At 34.8% G+C, this 22,012-nt stretch overlaps 1 long non-coding RNA gene across 1 annotated transcript; it reads left to right on the top strand.

Annotated features, from left to right (window-relative positions):
- Positions 1-419: 419 nt before the first annotated feature.
- Positions 420-10,959, top strand: LOC112011066 (uncharacterized). Its single transcript, XR_010632583.1, has 4 exons — positions 420-591; positions 703-777; positions 2,078-2,158; positions 10,745-10,959. It is a non-coding gene; the product is annotated as an uncharacterized LOC112011066 (long non-coding RNA).
- Positions 10,960-22,012: the final 11,053 nt, after the last annotated feature.

Here is a 22,012-nt window from a genome sequence, read left to right on the forward strand (position 1 = left end):
GTGCAACTAGTTCTTTAATGATCATCGAATTTTTCTTAGCCACCATGTTTTGTCCGTTCGGTAATTTGCCAAAATCTGCCGATGCACACCCGTTTTTCTTGAAGAAAAAGATAAAATGTCACGAGAAACCGCTTACAATGCTTTCTTTACTGATTCCTGTAGTTACCATCGCTGATTTTGCTCTCTTGGCCTCGTCAGAGAAGGGCTTTCCTAAGGGACGTGCTCTCTTTTTTTTTTTTTTTTTTTTTTCCCTGCACGTCGTTTTGAAAAAATAGTGAAATATGTAGCCTGCAACATAGTTGACTGAAGTATGCAGTACTTATGTAGGTACCACTTGCCACGTCACTTTATATATATTTAGCCTATTTGAAAAAAAAAAAAAAAATTTAATAATTGATGGGTATATATTCGTTAGCGGACAGCAGCAGATTTGTTATTTATCTAAATACATTATCCCCTTTTGGGCATAATATCCAGTTATTTCAAATTAGGGAATTTTTGAAATCAGTTCAGCGAAGAATGACGCCTCTTCTTCGCAAACAACTTAACCCTAACCAAAACTATTCGTATCATAGCCCTCTCCTCCACCAGGTTCAATCCCTCTATTTCTTTTGTTTTATCAATTTACAAATTTGATTGTTATTTTGTTATTTAAATCTGTTTGAACCGGATTTTCTTTCGTCATTTTAATTTCCTTTTCAGCTCAAGTGCGATTGTGAGGTTAGGGATCAGATTGAAAGTTTTGATTTTGAAAGCTGTTTACGTCCTATTGAACAGGTTTGGAATAAAGGCTCAACTCTCTATTCTATATTTTTTTTTCAAATTCAATTATTAATTGTGTTATATTGGTGATAATGTATTTAGATTAAGGATTGTAATTATGTGAAAAAAAAAAAAAAAAAATTTCAAGTCTGAAGCTTCTAATAGCATCTGCAGAATTTTGCTCCAGCAAGCTTGCCAAATATGTCTTAATTCATGTGCCAATTCAGATTGAAGTTAGGGGAATTTACTTTAGGCAGAGATTGATGAGAGAGTGGGCTGTGGTAACAAAAGAGAAGGTTGGGGATTTTATGTAGGTGTGTTGAGCTTAAAGAAGAAAAACAAAACAGAGAGAGAGAGGCTGGGTTTTTGGGGTGTGGGGCTGAGCTTGTGAAGCTGAGTGTTCAGGAGAGCTTAGTGTTTGGTAGAGAGCCATTTTTGTAGAAAGCAAGAAGAAAGAGTTTCTTGTTCAGGTGCTCACAAGCCAAAAGTAAAATGAAGATAAGAGCTTTTATTGAGATCCTTTGCAGTTTGAAAATCAACAAGAGTGAGCCATTATTTTCTATCTTGTGCCTTTTTTTTCTGTATCACCATGATATACCAAGATCATTAAAAGAAACCATGCTCATTGCTTCATTGAAAATATATCCCTTTGATTCAAAAAAAAAAAAAAAAAACTCCTTTCATTAATCCACTCATATTTCAGTCCCATTGTGAGCAAGTGTGAGGTTGAAACCACAGAGCCAAAGTCCAGTGAGATTTACTTAGAAAACCTTCAAGAGGTTCTTGGAGTGCCAGAGGTTCTGGTTCAAAGGAGATCACCAGAAGAGGGTTCTAGAGGTTCTGGGGCTGATGTGGCAGGAAGGAAAGCCGGGCGCTTGCAGAGGTTTCATAGGTCTAGGCTATAAAGGTTTTGTGAGTCATTGACCCTGTTACTATTTTCTCTTTAGTGATTTTCGATCAGATTGTCTTTGTCTCCGTAGTGATTTTTCCATTGGAAAGGTTTTCCTTTGGTTTTCCATTTCATGACCATTCCCTGTGTCACAATATTTTTGCATATTTGGTTTATTATCCATGGTGTGTGTATATATATATATATATATAATCTGCTGAGCATATTATGTATATATTGAATATAAACTGGGTTTTTTTATTTTTTATTTTTTTTTATACTGTGTGATTGATAGCCATTATTTATTGCATATTGTTAATTACCAAGGGGTCTAATCCTGAAATCTGATATAGGATTTTTTTCAACTTGGATCAGTTTTTGTTTAACAAATAATTTTTTGTTTTGTTTTGTTTTTTTTTCTATCAGTTTCAACCCAAATGCAACAGTGAATTTAGCGATCAGACTGAAGGATTCAATTTTAAATGCTCTTGATTACCTATTGAACAGGTATGGGTTCTTGTGTAGATATGCTTACGTACGAACATATGTGTGCTTGTATAGCTGATTGAACTTAGGGGTTAGCTTCTGAATATGCATAGGGGAATTTTTATTTTTATTTTTAACAAGTAATTGAACTTCATTAAAAAACTTTACAAAACATATACAGGCAGTATACTATGGGTAAAAGATGCAAAAAGAAAAACAAGAAACTTAGAATGAAAAGATCAAAGTCCTTGTATCAGGGACAAAGGTATAAAGAATCTAGGAACTCCATCAAATAGTACGTAGAAAGAGTAAGAGACTATGATGCCCACTCAAATAGAGTCTTCAAAAAGAGAAACCTGAGATTTGGAAAAGATAGCTCCCTTCCCTCAAACGTATGTCAATTTCGTTCCCTCCAAATACACCACATAAAACATGCTAGAACTGCCCTCCAAAATTTCACGTATCTTCAAATTCCCCTTTCTTTACCCCAGGATTCCAGCATGGTGTCAACAGAATTTGGCATAACCCAATCAATCCCAACTAGGGCTGTTCATGCTTGGATCCAACTTGACAGAATCAACCAACACCACACTGCTTGAACCGCTCAACAGGGCTGCCAACAGTGAATGGGGGCAGTTGTTGGAGGTGAGTGTGGCTTTCTGACATCATCCAGCACAGTTATCGGCCGTGAATCTGCTATTCCAACAATACTGAACCGACTACATATATAGATTGATTTTTTCTATCAATTTCTCATATTGATTTTTTCTGTGACCTTCCCTAAATCTGTGATTTCATGTAGCCAGACTTGTTCCGTTCCATCTCTCTCTCACTGAGTCACTGTCGTGTTACAACCCACCATTAGATGTACTTCTTTTCAAGTTCTCAACCTAGATCGGGACCAACAAGGTAAGACCTGATGTAGGTTTGATCTGTTGTGGGTTTTGATGTCTAGATCTTGAGTTTGGGTGTTTAGATCTAATGAGGGTTTGATCTGTGTATTTGAGATCAAAGCATCTTCCAGAGATTGTTTATTGTCAAAATTTTGCCTTAAGGCCACCTGTCAAACAAAGAAAGAAACTCTAGGACGGGAGAAAGGCTTCTATATGCATTTCCAAGGAAACTGGGAAGTAGCCTCAGCGCTTCCTTAAAGGACCCTATAATAGCTCTTTGTCTAAAATCCTTCTTTGGGTGAAGAAAGTCAAATTGATTTATTACTAGCATCAGGAGTGACCTGTGCATCATACAAATCATCCAAGAATAGAACCATTGACTCCCAACTCCCAGTCTTGTGCCTCTCTAGTAAACCCAGGATTCCAACACCTTACCATTTACCCACTCCAAATAATCTGAAACCTGGGTATCTCTATCTCTGGCAAATCTGAACAATTCCTGAGAGAAGTCTTGAAAAGTACCCTGCCATCCAATGTTGTTTCTAAAACAGAATTTGGGAACCAATTCCTACCTCAAAACAAATGAAAGATGCAAAACAGTCCCAACCCATCCTGGTGTGTTGCCAAAGCCCCACCCATGTGGCCCCCATACCGCTCCAGAGTATTATTCCTTCATAAAGATTCCATATCCAATCCATATCGCCACAAACTCTTACCTAGTAAAGCATGATTAAAACTCAGCAACTTTCTAACACCCAATCCCCCTTGTCTAATCGGTCTACACACACTGGAACAATCAATCAAATGGACTTTGTGCTCTCCATGAAGCCCCCCCTCCCCCACAAGAAGTCCCTCATTAGTCTTCTCCAATTTATTGGCTACACTGATTGGAATTGGGAAAAGAGAGAAAATAGAGAGGAGGAAAACAGGGAGGAAGACTAGATAGTGTTCTCTTGATTAAAGCTAGACAACCACCCTATGAAAGAGAAAGGAAAAAATTTGGCTTCAAACATGTTTGGAGCTATGTTTTTCCTACCCACTATGTGGCGATTGAATAGGCCATTCATGTGTAATTTTAGTCACATGACTTTGTTAATGAGTTATGTGACTTGTTTTAATAATACATATGGATAGTCTTATAAATCACCATAATGGGATGGAAAAAATAGCTTCGTACTTGTTTGGAGCCAAAATATGTTCAAAGATAAAAGTCTTCTTCCAACCTGCCAGCCTCTTCTCCATCTTCTCTATATTCCCATCCCAGATGTAGGATTTGTAAGGAGCCCTTAATGGCAGACCCAAATAATTAATTGGAAGAAAAGCGGTCTTACAACCCAAAATCCCAGCCAAGCTATTGATATTATTATTATGTAATTTTTAAATTATTGGTTGAATTTGGAAGTCAAGTTTATTATGGACTCTATTTTTTGCTTTTTTTCTTGAGGAAGGGGGGTGTTCATTTTCATTTTGCATTTTATTTATATGCATTGGGTTTCTTTATTATTGGTTAATTTATGGTGTGTGTTAGCTTTAGAGTGAATCTTTGTTTTAGGGGTTGGATTTTTCTGTCTCTTCATTTTTTTTTTTTTTTTTCTCCTTGGAAAAGAGGAAATGAACTATTACATTCACATATCAATGCTGCTTTGACTTCAAATTTAAAGCAGAGAAAATGAATTTTTATAATTCAAATCCAAGGGGTAAGGGGGTGTGTGCTATTCTGTTTGCTTGTATTTGTTCTCGGTTTCAAGATTCAAGAAAAGAGGTGTCCATTATTGTTGATGGGGCAGATTCTGATTAGTGTAAAAATTGTATGTAAGGGGAAAAGGGACTATTAAGATATGCCCCTTGGATTGTTCTTTACTGGCATGGTTATATGCATCCATGGATTCTGAGTTTCTATTAGAATAGACAAAGGCAAAGGTGGCCAATGATAAGGCATTTTGTGTATCCAACAAAAACGTTGTGGGTATGAGATGGAAAAAACAGAGGAAGAAAGAGATGGGTTTAATTCCTCTTATCCTTTGTGGTGCAGGTGTTAATCAAATCCACCATTTGAGGTGTAGTTTGCTATGTTTTGAGGTCATTTCTAGACTCAGAATTAATTTGGCCAAATATGAGATGGTGCCTTTAGTGGTGATCACAGAAAAGAAGTAGCTGGCTCTTTGGGATGTAAAGTCTCTGCTCTCCCAAATGAAACATTTGGGACTCCCCTTGTCTTGGGGAAGCAAGGCTTTGTAAAACCATGTGACGGTAATGACTCTTTTGTTTCTTCATTTGTGGCAGCAATGATAATAGTGATACACCCACCAATTCAATTGACCCATTAAACTTTTCAGGAATGACAAAATCAATATCTTGAAAAGTTGGTGTAGGCAATAGAACCTTGCTTTGGCAGGCAACATGAACTTGGGAATAAGATGCTTTGAGTGTTAAAGTCATCAATTCTGCCTTGTAATTTTGATACACTGCCTTTTCAATCTCAACTACTTCATCAACAGTTACCATCTCTCTCGAGTCTTGTTGCATTACTTCAGGCTTCCCTTGATCAGTTATCTTCAACTCAGCATCTCCTATGTTTGCTCACTAGACAACTTGTACCTTTGACAAAGTCAGTAGAGTACTCATCCATAGGACATAAGGGCTTTGATAAATCTTTCAAAGAGAAATCAGTGAAATTTTTACACAAATTTGCTGGAATTTGAGGCACTTCTATAGGCTGATCAGCTGCTGTTTTGGGGGCTTCTGTTTCTACAACATAAAGTTTACTTCTGTTTCTTTGCCTTCAATGACTTTTGGCTTCTATCCTTTAAATTTATTCATTCACCTAAGGTCATAGGTTTCAAAACAACCTCCTCACCAACCATTAGAGTGTAGGTGTTTTCTTTCCCATTATGTTGGACATTTTGATCAAAGAGCCAAGGTCGACCAAGAAGGATGTGTGTAACTTGCATAGGAATTATATCACACATGATAGAACCACTATAAATACCACAAGAAAAAGAAATAAGCCATCAATGAGTTACCGGAATAGAAGTGTTGTCTATCCAAGCCATTTTGTATGGTTGAGGATGAGGTTCAACCGGAAGCCTAAGGCATTCAACTTGGTCCGTGGAAAATGACACAACATTCATGCAACTTCCCCCATCAATAATAAGCTTCTTTGCTTGGTTTCCACAACAAACCAGCATTTGAAAAATTGAAGTTCTCCTCCAATCCTCTCCCTCTGCTTTAGGGGCTGCTAAAATACATCTCACTATAGAGACACTCATCCTCCTCCAAGTCATCTATAGCAAAAGCTCCATAATCAAATGCATCACCCTTATGGTCTTCGTCTTGCTCACAATCAATCAATTTCCCCCTAAACGATCTCCCTGATCATGTAGACATGTTGCCAAACCTCGCTTTGATACCAAATTGATGTAGGATAAGGGGGAACAACAAAATCTACTCTAGAACTCTTGGGGCAGATCTGGTAACACTTCTGTTTTGAGGGTTTAGGGTTAGGTCTTTGGCGGGAAATAGGTTAGAAAATAAGAGGGATAATAGGATTTCCAAAAGGGGACAAGGATTAGTAGGGTTTGGGAATGAAAACAAAGGTGAAATTCAAGATTTGGGTTGCTATGAATAGTAATGTGAACAGTAACTGTGAATAGTAAAATTAAAGAAAATGGATAAATTCTAGGAATTGCACCTAGACTTCCTAAGCATCACATCTCAGAGAAAGTTGGATCACACAAACCATAAAAAAAGCTTCATAGTTCTTAAATTCTGAAAAACATTCATCATTAACTACCTCAATAGAAAGTACTACAACACTTTTATTTTATTTTATTTTTATTTTTTTATAAATAATGTAAGAAGATTATTAATAATTGAAAGATTGCCAAACCGAGTACATTGGAGATGTACTATGGGGGCACAAATCAAGAAATAAAAGAACAACGGTCAAGAAACAAAGAAAAGGAATAACAAGAAAAATGAGAAAAAACCACACTTCATTCACAGAGAGTGTAAGAAAAAAGACTTAATCTCCAGCAAAGAGCGTTCACAACCCTTGAAACTTCTAACATTCCTTTCACGCCAAATGCACCAAATCAAGCAATGAGGCACTAGTCTCCAAACATCAATATGACGATGTCGCACAAACTATCTTTGCCAAGCCTCAAACAACTCAAAAACAGTACGAGACATAACCTATTGAATACCAAACAAGCAGAAGACCATGGACCACAACTCTCAAGCTATAGAGCAATGAAGTAAAAGATGATCCAGCGACTCTCCACACCTCTTACACATATAGCACCAGTCAAGTACCATTACTCGTCTTTTACGAAGACTGTCTGTCCTTAAGATCTTACCTAAGAAAGCAGACCAAGAAAAGAAAGCCACTCTTGGAGGAACCTTCGATTACCATATCATTCTCCATGGAAAGGAAACAAAAGTAGGAGGGTAGAAGGAGCTATAATAACCTCTAACCTCAAAACCTCTATTCCTTGCAGGTTTCCAACAAACCTTATCAGGACCAAACCCCTGCACTGTTGAAGAATAAACCAACCCCATAAACCGGTCAAAGGCTTCTTCTTCCCAATCTTGTGGTGGACGACGAAATTGCACATTCCAGTGAAACCTCCTAGCAGGCCAACTCATAACTTCAGCCACCGAAGAATCCTTTGACCTACTAAGACGATAAAGTTCTGGAAAGGCCTCTTGGAGAGTACAATCCCCACACCACACATGCTTCCAAAATTTCACTCTAGTATCATCCCCCACATCATAAACAAGGAGGTTAGAGAAGTTCAACCAATCACTTCTAATGTATCTCCACAGACTGACCCCATAAGGACTTGTAACCTTTTTTGTACACTAACCACCCCAAATGTTCCCATATTTTGCCCCTATAACCCTCCTTCATAAAGCATCTGTCTCCATGCCATACCTCCACAACCATTTACCTAGCAAGGCAAAATTAAAGTTCTCCAACTGTCTTATACCCAATCCCCCCACCTGCAAAGGCCTACAAACCTTAGCCCAATTAACCAAATGTATTTTAGGTTCACCACCAATCCCATTCCATAGAAAATCTCTCTGTAATTTCTCCATACGCTTTGCCACCTTACCTGGTAAAGGAAGAAGGGAAAGAAAGTATGTAGGTAGAGATGAGAGTGAGCTTTTAATGAGTGTCACCTTTCCCTCTTTAGATAAATACATTCTTTTCCAACCTGCTAATCTTCTCTCCATTCTCTCTAGGATAGGATTCTAAACAAATAACTCCTTAAATTTTGCACCTAATGGAAGACCCAAATATTTAAAAGGCAAAGAAGACTGCCCACACCCCAACAGACCCACCAAATCCTCCAAATTGTGTACCCTACCAACAGGAACCAGCCCAGACTTCCCCAAATTAATATGAAGCCCTGACACTTGTTTAAATCTATCAAGAATTGCCCTCAGATTAGCAACCTGAGAAAGTTCAGCATCACAAAAAATCAAAGTGTCATCTGCAAATAAAAGATGAGACATTATCACTGATGAACCAGCCGTCCTACCCACAGAAAAACCTGAGAATTGCCCGGCAGAGGCCGCCACATCCAACATACGGCTTAATGCTTCCATCACAATATCAAACAACAACGGAGATAAAGGATCCCCTTGCCGAAACCCCCTAGAACTTCCAAAGAAATCAGATGGGTTACCATGGATCAGAATAGAAAACTTTATAGTTGAAATGCAATACCTTATCCATTTTCTCCATTTCTCTAAGAAACCACAATGCCGAAGCATTACATTAAAAAATCTCAGCTTACATAATCATACGCCTTCTCTAAATCCAATTTACATAACACACTTGGAACACTTGATTTCAATCTACTATCAATACATTCAGAAGCAATCAGAATGGAATCCAAAATCTGTCTACCCTTCACAAACACATTTTGTGAATCCGAAATAAGCCCATGCGCCACCCTACGAAGTCGATTAGCCAACACCTTAGAAATAATCTTGTACTACAACTCTTTGAACTAGGATTTCTTAAAACCCTAATAATACTTGGACTTGGACTCCTTAGGCTTTTGCTACTAAGCCCAACTAAATAACCAAACTTAAAATAAAACTGAAGAAAGTCCCAATGGGCTATAAGCACAGCCCATTCTAGAATATTAGGAAATTACATAATTTCCCTAGATACATAAAATCAAATAAAATATTATAAATCCTTCTCACTGTCTTCTGCATCACCATGCTAGTAAGGTTTTTTGTCATGCTTGTTGGTTTAAGATAGTCAATGCTTGAGATTTTGATTAGGCTTTATACTTTGAGAATTTTTTTTCCTAAATAACAATAGATATTAAAAAATTTAGTTAGTTGTCACGTCAGAAAAGAATGTTGAAAACTAGCATCTCGAGTGACTAAAACTCGAGTTCCAAGATAAAAATCAAGTTTTTAAGTCATGACTTGTAAAAAAAAATCTACGTAAAAATCGAGTTTTAAAGACTCGAGTTCTGAAAACATTGCTATAGGCTTAAAAACGTCACTATAGGGCTTAAAAATGGAGTTATAAAAAATTTAGCAGAAAAACGCCGCTATAGGGCTTTAAAACGTCAGTATAGGGATTAAAAACGCCACTATAGGGCTCCCTGAACCTGGTATTGAACATTTATGAAAAATTTTTGCAGGAAAACGCCGCTATAGGGTTTTAAAACGTCACTATAGGACTTAAAAAGGCCACTATAGGGGCGATAAAACTAAAAGTTTTTTTGCATGGAACTCGAGTTTTTAAAACTTAAGATCTATGTGGCATTTTCAATTATAGATCTCGAGTTTCTAAAACTTGAGATGTTTACCCCTTATAGTTTCAAGCGTTGCCTAACTAACTATATACAAATCTTTTGTACAGCTATTCTGCACATTCCCTCCTATATCCTTAGATGTTGAATGACTGAACCTCTCTCTCTCTTTTTCTTTTTTTAAAAAAAGAAAAAAGAAAAAAGAAAAAAGATCTCTTCTTTTTTTGATGGGGGGGTTTACGATTTACTTTTGTTTGTTGTCGGATACTTTATAGAAATTTGAACTTTTTTTGATTGAAAGTTGTTTCTGACAAATTTTTCTTAATATTTATTTATTTATTTGCTAAACATTTATTTATATGTTACACACTACAATAAATCATATATCAGACCTTAAGTTTATTTAATGACTTTAATTACTATAAACGCACCATTGCCCATGCACAAACACGTATAAAGAGGTAATTTTTTGAAATCGTGATTGGACAAATTGTCATTGACTTTTTCCTGTAGTGAGGACGAATAGATTAATATTGTTGGTGGCTTGTTTATCTCTTTGGTAAAGTTCAGACTTGTTGCAATGGCAAGTGGTTTTCACCAAAAGCGATATATCACAGGTTTGAGTCTTGAAATCAATTTTTTAAAACAAATTGGGGGTAAGACTACTTACCATGATGGCATGGCCTCTCTCTGACCCCACAAAATTAGGATTTTGTGCGCAGAGTACGGCATATTTTTGGTTTGTCTGTTAGCATTAAATTGCACTCATTTTAGTAGACCTAGAAGAGAAACCTAGTAAAGCTGAAGGTATTTGCTTTTTTGTTAAAAAAACTTTAGTGGATTTTGTGGGATTTTGATTTTATTTTGTTTGGAAGCAAAAGTAATATTAAAGCTCTAAGGGTTTTTATTTTTGTTTGTGTACGTGCCAGTGATGACGCACTCGGTTTCTTCAAAGCATTTCATGTGCTTCTTGCCTTTCTCGTGGCATTTCTGACTGCGTTTATTGGTCTTCACTTCCAAGTTTTGGGCATCTCACCGCTTGATACACATTTTGCCACCATCTTGATTCTCATCATGACTACAATTGTTTATAGCATAGCACATGTGGAGATAAAACTACCTCAAAACGCTGAGTACCTCCCAATATTCAAGCTCATTTGTTTGGTCTCTGGAATCGTTGCTTTGGAGCTACTTGTCGCAATAATCATTTGCCCCTTTTGGTTACTCATGGTTAATATATGTCCAATCCTAATTGTTCTGCGTTTATTGGTCTTCACTTCCAAGTTTTGGGCATCTCACCGCTTGATACACATTTTGCCACCATCTTGATTCTCATCATGACTACAATTGTTTATAGCATAGCACATGTGGAGATAAAACTACCTCAAAACGCTGAGTACCTCCCAATATTCAAGCTCATTTGTTTGGTCTCTGGAATCGTTGCTTTGGAGCTACTTGTCGCAATAATCATTTGCCCCTTTTGGTTACTCATGGTTAATATATGTCCAATCCTAATTGTGGGGGTACTGCATCATTCCTACCTACAAATCTACCAGTTTCTCTACTGCGCAGCTAATTTAGTACTCAATGCAGTACCTAGCTTGTTCCAAAAGATTTTTCAGTTCGTATATCAAATATATGACTGGCTCCTACAGATATTCAAATCAATTTCTGTGGCAGCTTCTCAAGTTTTTTCTTCAAAGGAACAAGAAGACAATGGTATTGAAATGGCAGAAATTGTTTGACTAGATGTAAAATAAGCCACAAAAAAATAAAAATAAAAACTCCACTTATGCAGTTTTCTTTTTCCGGAAAGTTGACTCTATACAAATGTTAATTGTACTATATTCAGCATATGGTTTGTAGTTTGTGCCCAACTAATTTGCATTTTGCAAAGGACAAAGTTTGGTTACAAATTTTGTTGTAGTCAATAGTTACAATTCTCATTAAGAAATTACTATGGCTATATATTTTAAAAATCTAACAGCTAGATTGTATATTATTTATTTTTTTAACATGCATATCAAATTTTGTGTGAATTTGATATTATTTACTATTCGATTTATAAACTTATTTTTTATACATAATTTTAGATTACAAAAATTTGAAATTTAAACATTTGATTGATAACATAACTATTGATTTTTAGTTTTTTAGAAATTTTGCAAACATGGAGGATATAAAAAGAAAATGTTATTCAATGATGAATTTGTCAAAATTCACTTTTAATAAAAAGATATTGAATTGAGTTATTCTTGTAGCCATTAATTACAAATTAAGTTTGTAGTCAAAATTTGTCCATTTGCAAATTATCAATGACTAATTTTTAAGGTTTTAATGTTTTATGGAAACCAAGATTTCTTTCTTCTTATTACTTCTTATTATTATATTTTTACAACGTCAAAAATACTAAGTAGTGATGCATCAGTAAGATTGTAAGACAGAAATGGAAACAAAACCAGACAGAAACTAGAAAATTTGTAGACGCTACATCTGATCCAACCACTTCAATATCACAAACAAAAAGGGGAGTAGAAGAAGCTCGCAAAGCTAGATCCCAAATTTGATGCTTACAAACCATTCAAAATTTGATAATATGAGCAATTTGATTGAAAATTTTTATTCTCAATTTTTTTAAGCAATAAAGAAAGTTTATTTGAGATTTTAATTGTACACTATGAGCTTGATGTACCAGAGCATCCACATTTTGCAACACAATTTGATAAGTTTATATAGAAAAAGAAATGAAAACAAGGGACTTGAATGGTGTTTAGTGCATTAAAAATGAAGATCAAAGAGTGTTAGTAAAAGTTTCAAATAAAAGAGAGATGGAAAAGTTATTTTGATAAACTTTTTAATGGAAACGGTGTGAAAGATTGGAGCGATTTGGGTAGCCCAATGGAGGATAGAAAACTATAGTTTTGTTCGAAGAATTAGGATGGCTGAGGCAGAGAATGCATTGAAAAGGATGAGAATGGGAAAAACCATGAGTCTGACTGGAATTACCCCATTGAAGTTTAGAAGTGCTTAGGTGATTGGGTGATGTGGGGTGTATACTGGTTGGCAAACATTTTCGATGAAATCTTAAGCGTTAACAAAATGGCTAGTGAGTGAAGGAGCATTACTTTAATACCTATTTACAAAAACAAGGGGATGGTCAAAATTGTAAAAATTGCCATGAAATTAAACTTATGAGTCACGTTATGAAACTTTAAGAAAGGGTGATTGAACATTGGTTAAGATGGGAAGCAACAATATTGGAGAACCAATTTGGTTTTATGTTAGGATGATCCACCATAGAAACTATTTTCTTACTTAGTTGTCAAATGGAAAAATATAGAGACATGAAATTTGGTTTTTATTGATCTTGAGAATACAAATGATAGGGTCCCTAAAGATGTTATGTTGTGGGTTTTGGAGAAGAAAACAGAGGAAAATGCCTAGACACTCTCTAAACTTTAAGCTAGTGGCTATTACACTTCATAAACTTTCACTTTAGCCAATTTACTCTTTAAACTTTATATATGTGCCAAATTAGTATTAAAGTTAGTTTGGCGTTAAAAAACTAAGAGTTTAGTCACGTAAGACGCGTGAACATCAAAAATTATTTGAAACTAGTGGAGAGGAGAGAGAGAAACTTGCGTTCAGTTGAGAGAGAGAGGATCTCCCTTAATCCAACATCTCTCAATCCCGCTGGCCGCTGCCATGTCGCCGTTTGCGGTCCCAACAGAACCACAGTTCTTTGTTCAAGTTTACGCTCATGGAATCTCCGTCCTCATGTACATGTGGTTTGGTGATGTCAACCTGATTATTTAGTGGGTCTGAGAGTGGCGAAGAAAGTTTTACGTGACTAATTGACTATGGGAGGTTATTCGGTAGTGCTATACCGCTATGGACTCCCAATTAGTTAATGAAATAGAAACCCCACAATATATTGGATAAAAAGCTTCCAACTACATTCGTATGGTTAAAAAAAAAGCATATAATATTCCATATCTCATAGATTTCAAACTACACCTCACCATCTCCTCAGTTTTTTAGTTTTTTGGCGTTGAGTTATCCTAGTCATGCACTCAAATCTCTGATACAAAACCTTACTCCTTACAATTCTTCAATAACACATTTTAAATAGGCTTAACATCTCCTACTCCTAGTTGTTAATAGAGTGACCAACTGACCACGAACCCACGAACCGTGATTTCTCGCAGAAAATTGAACCCACGAACAACGATTTTTTGCAGAAAATTGAACCCACAAACGACGAGACACAAATTGCAAGGGGACAAAGAAATCCAGCTCCTTCGGGACTAAAAAAGGCGAGATCGGTGGCAGGATTGAGGGATGGTGCGGTTGGATTGAGATTGTTCCTCTCTCTCTCTCTCTCTCTCTCTCTCTCTCTCTCTCTCGTAAATCTCTAACTGAACACAGGCTTCTCTCTCTTCTCTCCCTGGTTTCAAATAATTTTTATGTCACTAGCTGTTAGTTTTTAACGTCAAACTAACTAAAGTACTAATTTGTCACATGTGCAAAGTTGAAGGCATAAATTGACTAAAACAAAAGTTCAAGGGTGTAATGACCACTACTTTAGAATTCAAGGGGTTTCTAAACATTTTTCCCGGAAAATAGTTAATTTAAATTACATTAAGTTGATTAAGAATATAAATTACAGAGCATTAACTAGTGCGAGAACAAGTAGAGGAATCACAAATGAATTTCTTATCACTATAGGTTGGAATCAAGGATTAACATTAAGCCCTTATCTCTATGTACTAGTGATGAATGAGCTCACTAAATTGATTTAATAGGAAGTCCTTGGTGTATGCCTTTTGTAGATAATATAGTTTTAGTTAATGAAACTAGAAGTAGAGTCAATGTCATGATAAAAATTTGGTGAGATGCCCTAGAATCTAAAAGCTTTCGTTGAAGTAGGACTAAAATAAAGTACATGAAATGTAAGTTTAATAAAAGTAGAAATAGAGACGAATGGGCGATAAGACTTGATGGCCAAGAGGTACTAAGAGCGAGAGCTTTCGATATATATTAGATCAATAATTTATAAAAATTGAAAGATTAAAGAGGATGTGAATCATAAGAAAAGAGTATGGTGGATGAAAAGGAGAAGTACATCAGGAGTATTGTGTGACCATAGAAATTAGAATACCTATTAAGTTATGGGAAAACTTTTATAAGACTGCTATACGATGCTCTATGGTATCGAATGTTGGCTAATTATCTATAAAATGAGTATAGCAAAAACAAGAATGTTAAAATAGATAAGCAAGAGTATGGGAAGATAGAATTCAAAATAAGGAAACCCGTTTAAGGATAAGGGTAGCCCATATTGGTGTAAAAATGAGAAAGAGCCGTTTGAGATAATTTAGTCATGTTCAGAGGAAAGCGAGTAATGAACCGGTAAGAAAGAGTGAGTTGATCCAAGTTAAGTGAATGAAAAAAGTTAGAAGAAGACCAAAATAATATCAGTAGAAGTAATAAAAAAAGGACATGTTAATTACGAAAGTAATAGAAGGCATGACTTTAGATATAATAAAGTGGAGGAAAAGAATTCGGGTGGCCGGCCCAATTTACTCTATCGAAAATCCATAGCCAACTCCAAATTCTTGGACTAAGGCTTTGTTATTGTTTTTTTTTTTTTTTTTGTTTTTTTGTTTTTTGTTTTTGTTTTTGTGAGTAAATGGCTTTGTTATTGTTGTATATAGGAAATAGTTAAGAAATTCGCAATGAAGATGATAATAGATCAAGCTTATTATATTAAAAATCATCCTTGAGCATAATTTTTATGAAAAATGTTCAATTAAATATATATTTTTTAAAATTTCTTGTATATGCTATAACAGACTAAACATCTTTTACTTATTATTAGATTTTAGGAAGATGATAAGTTCTCTTAAATAATAATCTTGTGTGTGTATATATTTTAGGAAAAATGAAGCCACCCCATTTATTTCTCAATCATTAAAATCTCATGAATTCCACACACCAACTTCTCCTCCCCCTTCATCATGTCTCCCCAATAAAGATTCCACAAAAGCATTCTTATCCACGACAGTATCATACAATACTAAAAACATCAACTTCAAAGGCTGATCTCCACACCAACAAAATTAACTTCTTTGGATGATAATATGTGTGATTCATTGGCAGGAAAGAGACCTGAAAAGGCTAGATTGAGTATAACACATCCACTTTCTAGGATGTGTTTTGATCTTTCAATTTTTAATAAGAACAGAAAATTGATACGTCCACGATATTTTCACAACAAATCTTAAGGGGTAAGTTATTACTAATTCTAATTTGAATTTATTATTGAAATTACTTTTTTGCTCACTTAGGATATGTTGTGAAAGAGTGAAAATGTTGTGGATATATATATATATATAGCATTTCTCATAAGAATAATAGCAAGTAGTATTTAATAAGAACATGGCTACGAATTGAAATCTTGTCGTCTAGCAGGTTAATCTAATGTAGGACACAATTTACTATTTAATTATTGTAATTTATTATTATTGGTATTTTTATGTAAAAAAACGTTATTTTAGGTTTAGGTGATTTATTTTCTTATTTTTAAGTGCATTTAATGCTTTTTAGGTCAAATTTGATCCCTGTTATGGTTAGGTATCAATTAAGAGTTATTTTAGATTATATTTTCTTGTCTGTCAAATTTTAAGGAGCTCTTAAATAAGCTCCTAAGTCTGTAAACGTTTTTCATAGACTATTATTAATAAACACAGACGTTTTGCAAATTTTTTTCTGGTAGATTCCAGTTTTATCTCCTTGTGGATTCAGGGAAACCTCTCGTGGATTCGAGGTTTACTACTAGGAACTAACAGTTTAATTTTTGTTTCATCAAGAGAGTATCGTGTGTGCTTTTCTTTAGGCTTCTGTGACATCAGTTGGTATCAGAGCTTTGACTTACCCTAGTCTGATGGCTAACTGGCGAGACGATGACCACCACAACAATGACGGCGATGACGACGTCAATAACCTAGTCCTCACTAGGGCTGAGTTCCTTAATTTTCGTGATGAGAATCACCAATTTTGTGAAAAAAGTCAACAAATTATAGGTGAAATCAAGCAAAAGATCGCTACTCTTCTTGCTAGGAATTCATCTCACAATGACAATGACCAATATATTCAAAGACGCACTCCTAACTACAAGAAAATTCCATTATTTGATGGAGATATGTGTAAGTTAGATTTTATTGACTGGCTTCTTGATTAGGAAGAGTATTTTAATTTTTGGAAGATTTGTGATGAAGAAAAAGTGCAGCTTGTATCTAATAAATTGGATGATGAAGCAGAGAACTGGTAGGAAGAGATTCAAATTGATAGAAAGCGGCGCGGTAAGCATCCAATCTGCTTTTGGCAAAGAATGAAAAAAATATTAATTGATTTATGGTTTCTTAATGACTATTATGACATACTAGATTATACAAGTATTGATTATAAATTTGTATATTCATATGAAAATCAATATGTTCACAACATGAAAGGTCAAAACCAAAATTATCACAGCCAAGTCCATGTTTCAAGTAAAGGAAAGAGTTTGAGGGTTGAGAAGAAGCAACCTATTTCTGGAGAAACTTTTGAAGTGGTTAAAAAAGGTCAAGACTTGCAACAAGTTGTTGAATTGAAACTTGAAAAGAAGATTGAGTTGATTGTGGAAGATCACAGAAATCAAGAGATAGTAATTACTGAGAATATTGTGGAAGATCCACTTGGGATCAAAGGTGAGGATGAGTCCATCACCCACAACCCCCAGGTTTCGGTTGATTTATTGAAGACGACTACACAATATGTTGATGTTCTTAGAGTAGAAAATTTTAATTTCATTATCAACCCATTTTTGATTGATGTTGCAAATAAATTGAAAGTAGATGAAAAGAAATTTTATGCTACATTTTATGAAGAATTCAATTTTCAGAGCCTAATCAAGTTATTAAAGCATTCGAAGTATTTGTTTATTTGGAGCGGAAGATTTCAAATTTCAAAAATGAACTCGAGGACGAGTTTGTTTCAAGTGGAGGGGTCTGATGTAGGACACAATTTATTATTTAATTATTGTAATTTATTATTATTGGTATTTTTATGTTAAAAAACGTTATTTTAGGTTTAGGTGATTTATTTCCTTGTTTTTAGGTGCATTTGATGCTTTTTAGATCAAATTTGATTCCTGTTATGATTAGGTATCAATTAGAGTTATTTTAGAATATATTTTTTTGTTTGTCAAATTTTAAGGAGCCCTTAAACAGGCCCCTAAGTCTGTAAACGTTTTTCATAAACTATTATCAATAAACATAGACGTTTTGTCAAATTTTTTTTTCTGTTGAATTCCAGTTTTATCTCCTTGTGGATTCAGGAAAAACCCCTGTGAATTCGAGGTTTACTACCAGGAACTAACAGCTTAGTTTCTGTTCTATCAAGAGAGCATCGTGTATGCTTTTCTTCAGGCTTCCATGACATCATGTTTTCTGGCATATCACTTTAGCCATGCAAAACATCTAATTTAATTTCCAGTATTGGTCTCGTTAAAAACCAAAGCAAATCTATCTAGGTCGGTTTTCTCGGTAGATGTAGAGTCGACATAGTCATCTTAACAAATAATTTCGTAGCAATCTTCTGAGGTTCATTGAAGAAAAAAACAAAGAGGCAGATATATATGATGTGGACATCACTGTTTCACCTTAATTTGAAGGATTTGTTTTCTTTGTGGATATTGAGCTGATTTTATCTCGACAAGCCGATATTCAGTATTTAAGATTTATCAGTATCATTACCAATGGCTCATTCTGTGGTGAAAATGGAATTGTTCTTTCAGCATGTTTCGACTTAATAAGGTACAACATTTTCTCAGTAGGTATAGAGGCGAATTACAACTTGTTCATGTGACATAATTTGATTTGTCAAATACAATTCGTAATGGACTAACAAGTATAGTTGCCAAAAGCTTTTAACGAGGCCAAGTTGGTATGTTTCGACTTAATAAGGTACAACATTTTCTCAGTAGGTATAGAGGCGAATTACAACTTGTTCATGTGACATAATTTGATTTGTCAAATACAATTCGTAATGGACTAACAAGTATAGTTGCCAAAAGCTTTTAACGAGGCCAAGTTGGATTTGTATTGGCGACACTAATTTGTCGCCTTAACAGGTTCAACATATTTGTTTTCTCAGCCGATATAGAGACTTTAGCTTGTTAAGGTGAAGAATATTGACTTCGACTAAAGCATTACATAACGAATTAAAGTATGCAGTTACAAAAGAGCTCTCTGAGGCATTCAGCCATAAAAAAAGAGCTCTCTGAGGCAATAATTTAAGTTGTAGTGGCAGCTTTTGTCACTGGAAGCCTGTGACAAGTTCCAAAATAATTTTAAAAGCCATAACCATGAAATGCCCTAACAAAACTCTTACCTACATGGACAATTTGTGTCCAAAATAATGAATCCAAAGCATCTGTATTTCATTCCACCAACACATTGACGTCCAAAGCTCAGCTAAAGAAAACTAAATTCTTGGTGGGTTCTCAGTTCCTATAACCCAATACATTGATGTGCAAAGCTGAGCTGAAGAAAACTAATTCTTGATGAGTCTTCAATCCCTCTAACATCACATGGGGCTTAAAAATCTTCTAAAGAAAACTAAATTCTTGATGGGTTCTCAGTCCCTATAACCCAATACATTGATGTGCAAAGCTGAGCTAAAGAAAACTAATTCTTGATGAGTTTTCGGTCCCTCTAACATCACATTGTAGGGAATTAATACGAAATTCCCAAACCTGTGAAAAACAAAATAGAGAAAACACACACTAAAAAAAAAATAATCACACGCATAAGATAATATTTACGTGGTTCGGCAATTTTCCTACGTCCATGGAGTTGTAGAGATTTTACTATTATTAGGAAAAATACAAAATGCATCAATACAGTTTTTTTTCTCTCTATCAAAAACTACGACTAGAAACCCTAATCACTAAAACAACAGTTTCTACATCCTGTACACAAAATTCACAATGGGCTACAAAACGGGCCAAAAATTTTTCCTGGGAGCCCAAGCCTCCGCTCCATGAACTAAGCCTTAGAAAATCTCTCGGGTCGGGTCGTCATCCAGATTAAACACAATTAGACTCCACAAAGCCTAACACACATGGGGCTTAAAAATCTTCAATCAACATTCTAGAATATAAGAATCCATAGGCATCTAAACATTTTCAAAATTTTGAAACAGAATCATTTACCTCAATTGTTTCATCTACTATCATTTCAGGATTGCATCCTCTATTCAAGTTTTGACACAAGTATTGTTGACATGTTGGGTTATACTGTACATGTATCTTCAAAGAGGGCTGCCCAAGATAGTTTGAGACAAGCAAAAATTTTAAAGGGCATTTTTTATATCTAAATATCACTTGAGTAATATTTATTTTATTTTTTAAATTATATTTTTTCTTTCAAATCTATTATTAATTCTTACTGATTAATAAGACTAATTCATCAAAAGTGAGCTAGTGATACTTAATATGTAGGTTTTACAAATTGATGAGTTATCAATAAACAAAAGTTATTCAAAACATTCATTTATTATATTATTTGATTGGTTTGTAAGTTTTTTGTAATAAAATTCGTATTAGTTTTAGCATTTTTATATTCACTTAATGGTGAATTGGTGATTGTGTTGTATTTCTATTAATTCATAATTTTTTTTTTTGGCGTTTGTCAAAAACGCCACTATAGGTACCCTATAGTGGCGTTTTATATAAACGCCACTATAGGTACCCTATAGCTGCGTTTAGCAAGTCCTATAATGGCGTTTTATATAAACGCTACTATAGGTACTCTATAGCAGCGTTTTTAAGGGCCTATAGTAGCGTTTTCAAAAACGCCATAACACTTGAGTAATATTTAAAAGCCATAACCATGAAATGCCCTAACAAAACTCTTACCTACATGGACAATTTGTGTCCAAAATAATGAATCCAAAGCATCTGTATTTCATTCCACCAACACATTGACGTCCAAAGCTCAGCTAAAGAAAACTAAATTCTTGGTGGGTTCTCAGTTCCCATAACCCAATACATTGATGTGCAAAGCTGAGCTGAAGAAAACTAATTCTTGATGAGTCTTCAATCCCTCTAACATCACATGGGGCTTAAAAATCTTCTGAAGAAAACTAAATTCTTGATGGGTTCTCAGTCCCTATAACCCAATACATTGATGTGCAAAGCTGAGCTAAAGAAAACTAATTCTTGATGAGTTTTCGGTTCCTCTAACATCACATTGTAGGGAATTAATACGAAATTCCCAAACTTGTGAAAAACAAAATAGAGAAAACACACACTAAAGAAAAAATAATCACACGCATAAGATAATATTTACGTAGTTCGGCAATTTTTTTACGTCCATGGAGTTGTAGAGATTTTACTATTATTAGGAAAAATACAAAATGCATCAATACAGTTTTTTTTCTCTCTATCAAAAACTACGACTAGAAACCCTAATCACCAAAACAACAGTTTTTACATCCTGTGCACAAAATTCACAATGGGCTACAAAACGGGCCAAAAATTTTTCCTGGGGGCCCAAGCCTCTGCTCCATAGACTAAGCCTTAGAAAATCTCTCGGATCGGGTCGTCATCCAAATTAAACACAATTAGACTCCACAAAGCCTAACACACATGGGGCTTAAAAATCTTCAATCAACATTCTAGCATATAAGAATCCATAGGCATCTAAACATTTTCAAAATTTTGGAACAGAATCATATACCTCAATTGTTTCATCAACTATCATTTCAGGATTGCATCCTCTATTCAAGTTTTGACACAAGTATTGTTGACATGTTGGATTATACTGTACATGTATCTTCAAAGAGGGCTGCCCAAGATAGTTTGAGACAAGCAAAAATTTTAAAGGGCATTTTTTATATCTAAATATCACTTGAGTAATATTTATTTTATTTTTAAAATTATATTTTTTCTTTCAAATCTATTATTAATTCTTACTGATTAATAAGACTAATTCATCAAAAGTGAGCTAGTGATACTTAATATGTAGGTTTTACAAATTGATGAGTTATCAATAAATAAAAGTTATTCAAAACATTCATTTATTATATTATTTGATTGGTTTGTAAGTTTTTTGTAATAAAATTCGTATTAGTTTTAGCATTTTTATATT

This window comes from Quercus suber, unplaced genomic scaffold (assembly GCF_002906115.3).
Source record: "Quercus suber isolate HL8 unplaced genomic scaffold, Cork oak 2.0 scaffold_301, whole genome shotgun sequence".
NCBI lineage: Eukaryota > Viridiplantae > Streptophyta > Magnoliopsida > Fagales > Fagaceae > Quercus > Quercus suber.